Source organism: Rhinoraja longicauda, chromosome 14 (assembly GCF_053455715.1).
Source record: "Rhinoraja longicauda isolate Sanriku21f chromosome 14, sRhiLon1.1, whole genome shotgun sequence".
NCBI lineage: Eukaryota > Metazoa > Chordata > Chondrichthyes > Rajiformes > Arhynchobatidae > Rhinoraja > Rhinoraja longicauda.
In genome coordinates this window covers 7,704,941-7,720,349 of record NC_135966.1, presented here as the reverse complement: position 1 = coordinate 7,720,349, position 15,409 = coordinate 7,704,941, and the positions used below count along the sequence as shown (strand labels likewise).

Genomic DNA, 15,409 nt, shown 5'->3' with positions numbered 1-15,409 from the left:
GCTCTGAAGTCGACAATTTTGCCTGCATACCAGCTTGAGCCTTCAACTGCTATCTGGCAGCTGCAGCTTATCAATACAGCATAGAAGACAAATGTGCTGTGACCATGATTTAAATTTTCCGAAGCAGGGTGCCACACTCTCTCTCTCTCTCTCTCACCCCACCCACTGACCTCTTTTCCATCTGTGCCATGACCACATGAAGAGATTAACCAAAATACATTTTCCAACCAAAATATTAAACAGAATGGAATTGATGTGCTTCAATACGGAGAACTATATTCTACACTCTGTACCTTCCCCTTTGTTTTATCTATTGTACTTGTTTTACTCGATTGTACTATGTACGGTATATCTAATCTGTTTGGATAGCATACAAAAACAAAGCTTTTCACTGTACTTTGGTACACATAACCTAATAAATCTAGACACGGAACATAGAACAGTACACAGCACAGGAACACCCTTTCAGCCCTCAATGTATGGCCAAACACGATGCCAAGTTAAACTAATCTCCTCTGCCTGCACATGGTGCATATCCCTTAATACCCAAATGCTTATCCAAAAGCCACTATTGTATCTGCCCCCACAACCCATGGCAAAGCATTCCAGACATCTACCAACCTCTGTGTAAAAGTTATTTCCTCTGCACATCTCCTGTAAACTGTGCCCCTTTCACCTTCAAGCTCTGTCTTCAATATTTCCACTCCGGGAAAACTTGAGAAATTAAGTTACATGCCCAAAAAAACAATGACAGTTTTACCATGCCTTGTAGAACCCCCTGCTTTTTCAACAGATGGCAATTAACCTCAAGTAATAAAGACCAAAACTTAGTGACTCACACAAAAGGAGGATGCCAATAGAAAAATAAATAGATATTAAATAAAACTCAGGAAGTACTGGTCAGCCACTTTGTGCAGAAGTAACTCCAGCATTTTGTGTCTACGTGCAATTGCTTAGTTCTCTTCCCTCACACACTGGATTTAGACAAACACGAGAAAGACAGATGATCTTAAATTGATTTTGGACAGTAAATCTGTGCTGTTAATTTATATAATGTTTTACACGTGTACTTTTGTAATACCAACAAGCGACACCCGCACTATATCATATTGCGATTTTCCATAATGTAGAACAATAATTCACATTGCATACCACATTATAAGGGGAGATGCATTCTTACGGCATCTTTTTCTCTCAGCAAGAATGATGAATAATAGTTACTGGTTCATGGCAGCTTTGGGTGGGGGGGGGGGGGGGGGGGGGGAGATCACTCAAGAGATTGCACTTGTCAGTTTCCAAAGCAAATCTATTAAGTGGCCACCCGCTGCATTTGGAGAAACAAGTGACGGCAGATGCTCATCGCCTTCCAGCCTTCAGTTTGAATGGAGATATACACTTTAAATACATATCAAATTTCAGCAAGATAGTTTAATGATATAACACAACAAATAAGTGCTTGTTTGGGTTTACACTTGCACCTGCGGCACGGTAGCGCAGCGGTAGAGTTGCTGCTTTACAGCGAATGCAGCGCCGGAGACTCAGGTTCGATCCTGACTACGGGTGCTGCACTGTAAGGAGTTTGTACGTTCTCCCCGTGACCTGCGTGGGTTTTCTCCGAGATCTTCGGTTTCCTCCCACACTCCAAAGACGTACAGGTTTGTAGGTTAATTGGCTGGGTAAATGTAAAAATTGTCCCTAGTGGGTGTAGGATAGTGTTAATGTACGGGGATCGCTGGGCGGCACGGACTTGGTGGGCCGAAAAGGCCTGTTTCCGGTTGTATATATATGATGTGATATGATATGATATGATAAACTAGCTGGCCCTGTTTCAGACATCTTGAGAATAAATAATACAGAATACTTCTGGAAAAAAACTTCTCAACAGCAAAATGCATAAAAATGCATATCTACAGGGGTTCAGAAATGAGAATTGAAAAATAAAAAGGCTACATTTGTTGTCTCTTACTTTTTGCATTTTCTTTTCATTAATTACTCCCCAACCTCACAAATTCATAATGAATGTACTTCCGTAAATCCGTTTCTCTGATGTTCAGCTAGTGATTTTCATACGGGTGAAGTTTCATAAGCATAACAGCCGCAACCTGTATGTGTGTGGGGTGAGTTACTTGTAGAATGTTGCTACTGATGTTGTAGAATAATTGTGAACTGTTACACTGAATAGAAATCCTTCCCTATAAGAAAAATTAACTGTCACTGCCTTTTATGCAATTTGAAGCACTTTTTAATGAAATAGACACTAGAGAAATCACAATTCTGCAAAGATTTTTATTTTGAGTTAAGTCAGTCATGTGATAGGAGTAGAATTACGCCATTCAGTCCATCAAGTCTACGCCACCATTCAATCATGGCAGATCTATCTCTCCCTCCTAACCCCATTCTCCTACCTTCTCCCCATAATCTCTGACACCTGTACTAACCAAGAAATAAGTCATTCTCATTCATTGTTCTTCCAAGTAAAAACATACCTGCAATTTGTGCAAGGTTCCCAGTCAATATATCCATGATTTCTGGTATGCCAGGTGTATTTAAGTTTTGGATCAAGATACCATAACATCACTAATTTTTCAAACATGCACATCCAGCCAGTTTTAAACTTTTAAATTGCCATAAATTTAAAACAATATTTCCCGAAACCTCGGTGAAAAACAAAATTGGGGCTCATTTAATAAGAAATGTAAAAAATGTTAACTACCTAACAAACTGTGCCAAATTGCCTTACCTGGTATGCCAGGTGTATTTAAGTTTTGGATCAAGATACCATAACATCACTAATTTTTCGAACATGCACATCCAGCCAGTTTTAAACTTTTCAATTGCCATAAATTGAAAACAAGATTTCCCGAAACCTCGGTGAAAAACAAAATTGGGGCTCATTTAATAAGAAATGTAAAACATGTTTTACATCTCCAAAGACGTACAGGTATGTAGGTTAATTGGCTGGGTAAATGTGAAAATTGTCCCTAGTGGGTGTAGGATAGTGTTAATGTGCGGGGATCACTGGGCGGCACGGACTTGGTGGGCCGAAAAGGCCTGTTTCCGGCTGTATATATATGATATGATATGATATGATATGTTAACTACCTAACAAACTGTGCCAAATTGCCTTACCTTTAAATAATTTGGAAAATTTGAAGCAGACAAGCAGTTATCCAAATTCTGGTGTTACTACAGTACTTTTGATATCTCCAATGTCACATTCCTGAGTTAGACACTATCTCTGCATGGGAATAATTTTCAATAAATATTTTTCATGCAGAACCGAATGTTATTACTGAGACAGTCTCTTTCCTCCCCTACTATGCTCAAGCAAACAATAATTAAAATATAGACAAATAATTCAGTGGTGCAGCTGGTAGAGCTGCTGCCTCACAACGCCAGAGACCCAGTTGTGATTTTAACCTTGGGTGCTGTCTGCGTGGAGTTTGTACGATCTCCCTGTGGCCGTGTGGGTTTCCTCAAGATACTCTGGTTTCCACCCACGTCCCAGAGACATGTGGGGTTTGTGGGTTAAGTGGCCTCTGTAAAATTGGCCCGAGTGTGTAGGGACTGGATGAGAAAATGGGATAACATTGAACCAATGTGAACAGGTGATTGATTTTCAGCATGGACTCAGTGGGCCGGTGTAGGAAAAAAAACTGCAGATGCTGGTTTAAATCGAAGGTAGACACAAAATGCTGGCGTAACTCAGCGGGTCAGGCAGCATCTCAGGAGAGAAGGAATGGTTGACGTTTTGGGTCGAGACCCTTCTTCACACTGAAGAAGTGGGCCAAAGCGTCTGTTTCCATGCTGTATTTCTAAACTAAACTAAAAAAAACAAGTTCAAATCCCATCATGACTGATTAATATTTTGAATTTATAAACTGGCATTAGATTATCATGTTGCACCAACATTTTGTTTTAGGAAAGTAGATTGGTTATTCTTACCCTGTCATTAAAAAAGATTCCATCGATTGCCATCTCAGGCCACTCAATGATCAAAGCATCTAAAAGCCTGCAACAATAGTCATTTGTCAACAAGCAAGACCAATGGCCAAAAATGAATAATTAATGAAAACACAAACAATGGAATACTACACCATTGAATCCATCAAATCAAATCAAGTGGCCAATTATTCAAAAACACCTTATAAAGAGGTTCCTGGATTGCACTCTGCAGCTCTGATGCTATTGGTCTGTGTATTATCTTCAAGCGCTTCACTTGAGATGAAAAGCAATAAGTCATACCACTGAACCTTGAATTATATTCTCTCCTTTATTAGGAAGACTTTCAATTTGTACCACCTCATGTTGCAAAGGTGAGAGTGACAAATAAAAACAATTAAACAAAACCGAGGTTTGCAATTCCATAACCACTTTGCCACTCTATCTTTTAATGCCTAAAAGATAATGGCCAATCATACATTCAATCAATAAACAATGCCCTGGTTAATTATTTTGTATAGACTTAATTTTAACAAGGAGGAGTAGAAAGGATTTAATTCCTGGGTGTACTATTCCAATTTAATAAATTTATTTAAACTGCAAAGAGTGCAGAGATTGACGAGGACCTGAGCTACAGGGAGAGATTGGGCAGGCATAGAAACATAGAAAATAGGTGCAGGAGGAGGCCATTCGGCCCTCCAGCACCACCATTCATTGTGATCATGGCTGATCGTCCCCAATCAATAACCCGTGCCTGCCTTCTCCCCATATCCCTCGATTCCACTAGCCCCAAGAGCTCTATCTAACTCACTCTTAAATCCATCCAGTGATTTGGCTTCCACTGCCCTTTGTGGCAGAGAATTCCACAAATTCACAACTCTCTGGGTGAAAATGTTTTTTCTCACCTCAGTTTTAAATGGCCTCCCCTTTATTCTAAGACTGTGTCCCCTGGTTCTGGACTCGCCCAACATTGGGAACATTTTTCCTGCATCTAGCCTATCCAGTCCTTTTATAATTTTATATGTTTCTATAAGATTCCCTGTCATCCTTCTAAACTCCAGTGAATACAAGCCTAGTCTTTTCAATCTTTCCTCATATGACAGTCCCGCCATCCCAGGGATCAATCTCGTGAACCTACGCGGCACTGCCTCAATTGCAAGGATGTCCTTCCTCAAATTAGGAGACTAAAACTGTACACAATACTCCAGATGTGGTCTTACCAGGGCCCTATATAACTGCAGAAGAACCTCTTTACTCCTATAATCTTCTCAAATACCAGGAAGCAGTAAAGTCTGCGAGAGCATAATACTTTTCCGACCTTATCTCCAAAATTCTCATAATTCCAAGGTCCTATTTAGCACTATTACCTCTGACTAAGTGCGAAGAATTCTCTAAATATTTCACTAGCAAAGTTGAGAACATTAGAATGAATATTTCCCCTCCCACCCGTGACCTAGCTATCTCACTGGTCTGTTCATCTAAATTGGACTGTTTCCAACCCGTCACTCTATCCTCCCTTGCAAAGCTTGTCTCCACTAAGAAACCTGCAACCTGCCCCGTTGACACTGTCCCCACTGCCCTTCTGAAGGATGGAATTGCAATAGCCGGTCCTAGCATCCTCTCTATCATCAACAGTTCTCTGGCCACTGGCACTGTTCCAACCTGTCTCAAGCACGCGGTGGTCCAGTCCCTCCTGAAAAAGCCTAACCTAGACCCCACCTTGCCTAGCAACTACAGACCCATTTCCAAACTGCCATTCCTGTCAAAAGTCATTGAAAAGGTAATTCTAAGTCAATTACTGCCTTACCTACACCAAAATACCATCCTGGAAAGTTTCCAGTCAGGTTTCAGGACCCACCACAGCACAGAGTCTGCCTTGTTGAAGGTACACAACGACCTGCTTCTCGCCATCGATACCGGCGACTGTGCAATCTTGCTCCTTCTCGACCTCAGCACAGCGTTCGATACAGTGGACCACACCATCCTTATTGACCGTCTCCGGTACAGGGTTGGCGTTGATGGCACTGCCCTGAGCTGGTTCGTTTCCTACCTCAAAAATAGGAGTTTCTCCATCAACATAGGCAATTATTCCTCTTCCCCAGCTAGCCTCTCCTGCGGGGTTCCACAAGGCTCCATCCCAGTCCCCATTCTCTGTACATGCTCCCCCTCGGCCAAATCATTCAAAGGTACGGCATTTATTTTCACTACTACGTGGATGACACACAGCTTTATCTCCCCCTGAAACCCAACAACCGGTCAAATTTGATCAGCCTCATTCACTGCCTTGAGGACATAAAATGTTGGATGGCACAGAACTTCCTTCAACTAAACTAGAGCAAGTCAATAGACAATAGACAATAGACAATAGGTGCAGGAGTAGGCCATTCAGCCCTTCGAGCCAGCACCGCCATTCAATGCGATCATGGCTGATCACTCACAATCAGTACCCCGTTCCTGCCTTCTCCCCATACCCCCTCACTCCGCTATCCTTAAGAGCTCTATCCAGCTCTCTCTTGAAAGCATCCAACGAACTGGCCTCCACTGCCTTCTGAGGCAGAGAATTCCACACCTTCACCACTCTCTGACTGAAAAAAGTCTGTCATCCTATTTCCCCCCCCCCCCCCCGCATTCACTTCCTCCCGCCTAGACTACTGCAACTCCCTATACACTGGGATCAGCCAATCATCCCTGTCCCGCGTGCAATTGGTCCAAAACGCCGCAGCGAGACTCCTGACGGGTGCCCGTAAAAGGGACCACATCACCCGATTCTGGCCTCTCTCCACTGACTCCCAGTACGGTACAGAATCAACTTCAAGCTCCTCCTAATCACATACAAAACCCTAAACGGGCTTGCCCCCCCCCCCCATATCAAAAATCTTCTAACCCACCACTATATCTCCAGGTCCCTCAGGTCGGCCGATTTGGGGCTACTGACTATCCCGCGGTCTAGGCTTAAGCTCAGGGTTGACCGTGCTTTTGCGGTTGCAGCTCCTAGACTGTGGAACTGCGTCCCTCTCCCCATCAGAACTGCCCCCTCCATCGACTCCTTTAAGTCCAGGTTCAAAACCTATTTCTACTCCCTAGCGTTTGAGGCCCTCTGAGGGGGCGCTGTGAACTGTTTATGTATGTGTTGTTATGTTTGTGTGCCGTTATGTTTGTGTGCCATTGTATGTTCGTTTCTTAGTACCTGAACTGATGTACAGCACTTTGGTCAACATGGGTTGTTTTTAAATGTGCTATACAAATAAAATTGACTTGACTTGACTTGACTATACTGAAATCCTTTTGTTATGAAGGCCAGCGTTCCATTAGCTGTCTTCACTGCCTGCTGTACCTGCACACCAACTTTCAGTGACTGGTGTACAAGGACACCCAGGTCTCGCAGCACCTCCCCCTTAACTCACCTAACTCCATTGAGAAAATAATCTGCCTCCTTGTTTTTGCCGCCAAAGTGGATAACCTCACATTTATCTATATTATACTGCACCTGCATCGCATCTACCCACTCACTCAACCTGTCCAGGTCACCCTGCAATCTCCTAACATCCTCATCACAGTTTACACTGCCACCCAGCTTTGCGTCATCCGCAAACTTGCTAGTGTTGCTTCTAATTCCCTTAGGCTTGGACTTTATTCTTTGGAATGCAGAAGAATGAGGGGTGAACGTAGAAGGGTGTATAAGGGGAATAGATAAGGTAAATTCACAGACTTTTACCCACAGTAAGGAAATCAAGAACCAGAAGACATAGGTTTAAGGTGAGAGAGGCAAGATTCAATAGGAACCTGAGGGGCAGCTTTTTCCACACAGAGCGTGGTAGGTATGTGGAATGAGCTGCCAAAGGAGGAATTTGAGACAAGTACTATAAGAACATTGGCAAGACATTTGGACAGGTGCAGTGCACTCCATATTGTTTGGACAAAGACCCATCATTTATTTATTTGCCTCTGTACTCTACAATTTGAGATTTGTAATAGTAAAAAAATCACATGTGGTGAGAGTGCACATTGTCAGATTTTAATAAAGGCAATTTTCACACATTTTGGTTTCACCATGTAGAAATCACAGCAGTATTTATACATAATCCCCACATTTCAGGGCACCATAATGTTTGGGACACAGCAATGTCATGTAAATGAAAGCAGTCATGTTTAGTATTTTGTTGCGTATCCTTTGCATGTAATGACTGCTTGAAGTCTGCGATTCATGGACATCACCAGTTGCTGGGTGTCTTCTCTGGTGATGCTCTGCCAGGCCTGTATCGCAGCCACCTTTAGCTTATGCGTGTTTTGGTCCCTTTCAGCATTCTCTCCAGCATATAAAAGGTATGCTTAATTGAGTTCAGATCAGATGATTGATTTGGCCACTCAAGAATTGACGATTTTTTAGTTTGAAAAGTTTGTTGCTTGAGCAGTATTTTTGGGATCATCGTCTTGCTGTAGAATGAACCGCTGGCCAATGAGTTTTGAGGCATTTGTTTGAACTTGAGCAGATTGTCTATACACTTCAGAATTCATTATGCTATTACCATCAGCAGTTGTATCATCAATGAAGATAAGTGAGCCAGTACCTTCAGCAGCCATACATGCCCAGGCCATAACACCCCCACCACCGTGTTTCACAGATGAGGTGGATTCTTTGGATCTTGGGTAGTTCCTTCTCTCAACCATACTTTGCTCTTGCCATCACTCTGATATAAGTTAATCTTCGTCTCATCTGTCCACAAGACCTTTTTTTCCAGAACGGTAGTTGCTTTTTTAAGTACTTCTTGGCAAACTGTAACCTGGCAATCCTATTTTTGCGGCTAACCAGTGGTTTGCATCTTGCAGTGTAGCTTCTGTATTTTGGTTCATGAAGTCTTCTGCGGACAGTGGTCATTGACAAATCCACACCTGACTCCTGAAGAGTGTTTCTGATCTGTCGGACAGGCGTTTGGAGATTTTTCTTTATTGTAGAGAGAATTCTTCTCTTATCAGCTGTGGAGGTCTTCCTTGGCCTGCCAGTCCCTTTGCGATTAGTAAGCTCACCAGTGCTCTCTTTCTTCTTAATGATGTTCCAAACAGTTGATTTTTGGTAAGCCTAAGCTTTGGCTGATGTCTCTAACAGTTTTATTCTTGTTTCTGTCTCATAATGGCTTCTCTGACTTTCATTGGCACAACTTTGGTCCTCATGTTGATAAACAGCAATAAAAGTTTTCAAAGGTGATGGAAGGACTGGAGGAAAGCCTGGGTGCTGAGAGCTCTTTGATACCTGCATTAAGGGGGCATTCAAACACACCTGAGCAATTACAAACACCTGTGAAGCCATGTGTCCCAAACATTATGGTGTCCTGAAATGGGGAACTATGTATAAACACTGCTGTAATTTCCACATGGTGAAACCAAAATGCATAAAAATGGTCTTTCTTAAAATCTGACAATGTGCACTTGAACCACATGTGACTTTTTTCTATTACTAATCTCAAATTGTGGAGTACAGAGGCAAATAAATAAATGATGGGTCTTTGTCCCAAACATTATGGAGGGCAGTGTATATTGGTAGGAAAGGTTTAGTGGGAAATGGACCAAACACAGACAGGTGGGACTAGGTAGATGGGACATCTTGGTCAGCATGGGCAGGTTGGTCCGAAGGGACTGATTCTGTGCTCTATGGGTTTATTTTTACTCATATTGAGTGAGGGTTGATGAGAAGGCTGTGCTCACGTTTTGTTGAAATGAACAGACAACCAAACTTCATATCTTGAGATGATATCACAAAGTTTTTGGATGCCATCTAGCCATTCTAGACTGGGTATTGAGTAATGAGGAAGGGTTAGTTAGCAGTCTTGTTGTGCGAGGCCCCTTGGGCAAGAGTGATCATAATATGGTAGAGTTCTTCATTAGGATGGAGAGTGACAAAGTCGATACAGAAACAAGTGTTCTGAACTTAAAGAAAGGTAACTTTGAGGGTATGAGGCGTGAATTGTCCAAGATAGACCGGCGATTGATGCTGAAAGGGTTGACGGTGGACATGCAATGGAAGGCATTTAAAGGTCGCATGGATGAACTACAACAAGTGTTCATCCCAGTTTGGCAAAAGAACAAACCAGGAAAGGTAGTGCATCCGTGGCTAACAAGGAAAATCAAGGATAGTATTAAAACAAAAGATGAAGCATACAGATTAGCCAGAAAAAGTAGCATACCAGAGGACTGGGAGAAATTCAGAGTCCAGCAGAGGAGGACAAAGGGCTTAATTAGGAAAGGGAAAATAGATTATGAGGGAAAACTGGCAAGGAACATAAAAACAGACTGCAAAAGCTTTTATAGATATGTCAAGAGAAAAAGATTAGTTAAGGCAAATGTAGGTCCCTTGCAGTCGGAAATAGGTGAATTGATCATAGGGAACAAGGAGATGGCAGACCAATTGAACAAATACTTTGGTTCTGTCTTCACTAAGGAAGACATAAACCGTCTGCCGGAAATAGCGGGGGACCGGGGGTCTAAAGAGATGGAGGAACTGAGGGAAATCCAGGTTAGTCGGGAAGTGGTGTTAGGTAAATTAAATGGATTAAAAGGCAGATAAATCCCCAGGGCCAGATAGGCTGCATCCCAGAGTGCTTAAGGAAGTAGCCTCAGAAATAGTGGATGCATTAGTGATAATTTTTCAAAACTCTTTAGATTCTGGAGTAGTTCCTGAGGACTGGAGGGTAGCTAATGTAATCCCACTTTTTAAAAAGGGAGGGAGAGAGAAAACGGGGAATTATAGACCAGTTAGCCTAACATCGGTAGTGGGGAAAATGCTAGAGTCAGTTATTAAAGATGTGATAGCATTACATTTGGAAAGTGGTGAAATCATCGGACAAAGTCAGCATGGATTTACCAAAGGCAAATCATGTCTGACGAATCTTATAGAATTTTTCGAGGATGTAACTAGTAGAGTGGATAAGGGAGAACCAGTCGATGTGTTATATCTGGACTTTCAGAAGGCCTTCGACAAGGTCCCACATAGGAGATTGGTGTACAAACTTAAAGCACACGGTATTGAGGGTTCAGTGTTGAGGTGGATAGAAAATTGGTTGGCGGACAGGAAGCAAAGAGTAGGAATAAACGGGTCCTTTTCGGAATGGCAGGCAGTGACTAGTGGGGTACCGCAAGGCTCAGTGCTGGGACCCCAGTTATTTACAGTGTATATTAATGATTTGGACGAGGGAATTGAATGCAATATCTCTAAGTTTGCGGATGACACGAAGCTGGGTGGCAGTGTTAGCTGCGAGGAGGATGCTAGGAGGCTGCAGAGTGACTTGGATAGATTAGGCGAGTGGGCAAATGCATGGCAGATGCAATATAATGTGGATAAATGTGAGTTTATCCACTTTGGCGGCAAGAACAGGAAAGCAGAGTATTACCTGAATGGTGACCGATTGGGAGAAGGGGAGATGCAACGTGACCTGGGTGTCATGGTGCACCAGTCATTGAAAGCAAGCATGCAGGTGCAGCAGGCAGTGAAGAAAGCGAATGGTATGTTGGCATTCATAGCAAGAGGATTTGAGTTTAGGAGCAGGGAGGTTCTGCTGCAGTTGTACAGGGCCTTGGTGAGACCGCACCTGGAGTATTGTGTGCAGTTTTGGTCTCCTAACCTGAGGAAAGACGTTCTTGCCTTAGAGGGAGTACAGAGAAGGTTCACCAGATTGATCCCTGGGATGGCGGGACTTACATATGAGGAAAGACTGGATAGACTGGGCTTGTACTCGCTGGAATTTAGAAGACTGAGGGGGGATCTTATAGAAACATATAAAATTCTTAAGGGGTTGGAGAGGCTAGATGCGGGAAGATTGTTCCCGATGTTGGGGGAGTCCAGAACCAGGGGTCACAGCTTAAGGATAAGGGGGAAGTCTTTTAGGACCGAGATGAGAAAACATTTCTTCACACAGAGAGTGGTGAGTCTGTGGAATTCTCTGCCACAGAAGGTAGTTGAGGCCAGTTCATTGGCTATATTTAAGAGGGAGTTAGATGTGGCCCTTTTTGCTAAAGGGATCAGGGGGTATGGAGAGAAGGCAGGTACAGGCTACTGAGCTGAATGATCGGCCATGATCATATTGAATGGCGGTGCAGGCTCGAAGGGCCGAATGGCCTACTCCTGCACCTATTTTCTATGTTTCTATGTTTCTATGCAACGAAGAAAAGGTATCCAAGCTAGATCATTGGAAAAATAAAAATTAAAAATAGCAGATAGGAAGTCATGTCATTTGTTGTTCATCGAGAATAAAGAACAACAAGAGGAAGTCATTTTAATCAATTGAAATAAAATGGAAGGATTTACTGATTCTTATACGTTGATTTGTTTTGGTGGGCTATAGGCGATAGTAACAAAAAATATATCTAACTACCCTTAACAAAGTCACTTACAGGATCTTTGCGTTTCTTTGGGGCATAGGGGTTTAACATATGTTAATGCCCTATCCCGGCCCTCGAGTGCTGACAGGCCTACTTCCGAACTTTGCTTGTTTATGTTCAGTGATTCATTAACAATTTAAAAACAATATCTCTTTACCAACTAAGAATCTGTCAACTTTAAATACTTCAATTTAAATCACATCTCTTGTAATTTAATGTATAATTCACACTTTTTTCACTTGAAATTAAACACAATTTTTGCCAGAGAAATCCGTTCTACCAATTCTTCTCCATCTTTTGCTTTTTAAAAAAAATAGCTATTTAATATAGCTATTCTGTCACATAACAAAATCCCCCAAATACTTGAAAGAAGCAGAAGAAAACAGGAAAAAATCATTAATCAGAAGACACTGTTGTTCTGCTTCTACTTGCAAAATCAAAACTTTGGAAAACTGTTTTCAGGACTTTTCTTAGCAGATTTAGGCTAGAACTCACAAAAACATCAGACATTATGATGTTAATATCAGAACAAGTGGCACCATATAGCTAAATCTGTGAAAATCGCTGCAAACAATTGCACATACTGATTTTTGATTTTCTATATTTCAGATAATGACGAGAGTTGTCCAAGCCAATTTTGCCAGCTTCCGCCTGCCACAAACTGAAGATTTTTTTAATTTTCCCAAATTTTCATTATAAATGTGCAAATAGAAAAAATTTGCAGAAGTCCACACATGCAAGGTTTTACTTTGTTATAATGAACTTCCTTATTTTTGCTTCTCCCAATTTCAAAGTAACATTTTTTCCTCCACTTCCCATCACGTACAATGGCTAGACTGATTAAGTGGTAACTCCACGTATCTTTCCTCAAATACAACATTTTAACTTACTAATGAGGTGCTTGGGTTTCAATGTTTCTTCTATCCTTTTAGAGAAGGAAAGTCCCCATGCAACCTATCTTTGCCTAGTTCACAACCAGGAACCCAACTCCCAGTGAATCCTACTCATATCAAAGATAGATACAAAATGCTGGAGTAACTTAACGGACAGGCAGCATATCTGGATAGAAGGAATGGGTGACGTTTCAGGTCGAGACCCTTCTTCAGCCTAAGCTCAGTCCGAAGAAGGGTCTCGACCCGAAACGTCACCCATTCTTTCTATCCAGAGATGCGGCCTGTTCCGCTCAGTTACTCCAGCATTTTGTGTCTATCTTCAGTGTAAACCAGCATCTGCAGTTCCTTCCTACACATGTCAAAATACATTGTAAAAGTCACAATACTTCAAAATTGACCAATATTTCAGAATGATAGTTTTCCATCTACCTCCTTGATGTAGCATAACAGTTTCACAGAAATCAATTCCAATGACACTAATTTCCCAATCTAACCTCAAAATACAGAAGTGAGTAGAACCTTTTAAAAGCAGGTTTCCACAGAACAACTACTCTTCCCCTGTCACTTGTGTTTAAAAAAAAACAGCAATGTGAATTTGCCACGTGGTGTAGTCCTGGATAAAGTGCTGTGCAGAGCAGAAAAGCTCTGCTGGAACAATAGTGGGACACTCCATTTGACCTCAACAATCCTTCACGAGAAAGGGAACGGAAGGTAAAGGAACAAAGTCATCTAGAGTTCTACATCCTGATTATTCAACTAAATGTATTTGATAAGAGGCACCTCAAGTAAATTATCAACCAGATAGTAGTAGCTTATCTACAGCAGTAGATTATACATTGATTCAATGCCTGTGATCAAAAAAGTGCTATTGGCAGCTTTCATGTGGCCTCCTTTACATCGGATAGACCAAGTGTAAATTAGGCGACTGTTCCGCCGAATACTTGCACTTGGTCTGCCACGGCCTGCTGGATATCCCAGTTGCTAATCATTTTAACACCGCTTCCCATACTGACTTGATTGTGGGCGATCATCCATGATCACAATGAATGGCGGTGCTGGCTCGAAGGGCCAAATGGCCTCATCCTGCACCTATTTTCTATGTTTCTATGACCTTTCTGATACGAGTGTCCTCCATTGCCAGAGAGGAGCCACATACAAACTGAAGGAACACACCACATACAAACTGATGTAGCTAAGAACCCAACGGCATAAACATTGAATTCTACAATTTTAGGTACATAACCTACAAACCCCTTCCTTTTTCCCCTTCAGCCCTGTGCCCACCTGGAAGCACATCCACTTCTCCCTTTCGCCTTCCCCCTGCTCCCTTCTAACCAAATTCCCTCTTCTGACTTCACATTTCTCACCTCTTCTATCCTTCTCACCTTTTAATTTATTTTAATTTTGTCCAATTTGATTAATGTCAGAATAATCGCCAAATGATATCAGACTCAAGAAGTTGTACACAAGAGCAGTTGCATAGATGCAGAATTGAATGGAAGACAATGATGAAAAGGAAAATAAACGGGTTACAAAAATTACATTACATGTTCTAGGTTCCCGACCTAAGGCATGAAAATATAGCTAAACAATTTACTGAATCAAAAGAGAGTGAAGCAAATTACATGGCTCCAGGTTTGTTCAAAGCATCATGTACTGAATAATTAGAAGGGTATGCAATAAACAGATAATTGCCTTTTCGATGTTCATAAGATCTATAGATCAGTGGGAGCTTGGTTATGAAGACCAAAAACAGCTTCCTGACACATTGTTTAAATTCTTCTTGCTTGAACCAATGCAAAATTCCAGCGCAAGTGCAAACTGAATTTAAACAGAAGTTATTTTAGGGCAAAATAGTAAACATAACATTACCCAAGTCTTTGGTGGTGCGGGAAAATTAATCAGTCATTAATAAACATACAAGAGACCATTTTCATGAATTAATGTTATTGCCTCGAGCCACTTTTATTTTAGGACATGTTTCATGTTTCTCATTTATCTCACTTCATATATACCACAAAATAGCAATTAAATCAAGTTGCAAGGTGGGAGATATTGTTGCAATTATCGTTAAAGATTAAAAACTAATTATTTCAGTTCCAGTAGCAGTCCACTTTATTCTTTAATCCTCCGCCCATTGGGAATACATAGCTTTTTCACTACTGAGTATGATACAAAGTTTCGACATTACTTTAGGTATAAAA

At 41.6% G+C, this 15,409-nt stretch overlaps 1 protein-coding gene across 9 annotated transcripts in view; it reads right to left on the bottom strand.

The window, feature by feature from the left end:
- Positions 1-15,409, bottom strand: part of LOC144600025 (rap guanine nucleotide exchange factor 6-like) — a 246,711-nt gene that overhangs the window by 168,950 nt on the left and 62,352 nt on the right. The gene's annotated exons all lie outside the window — the stretch shown is intronic.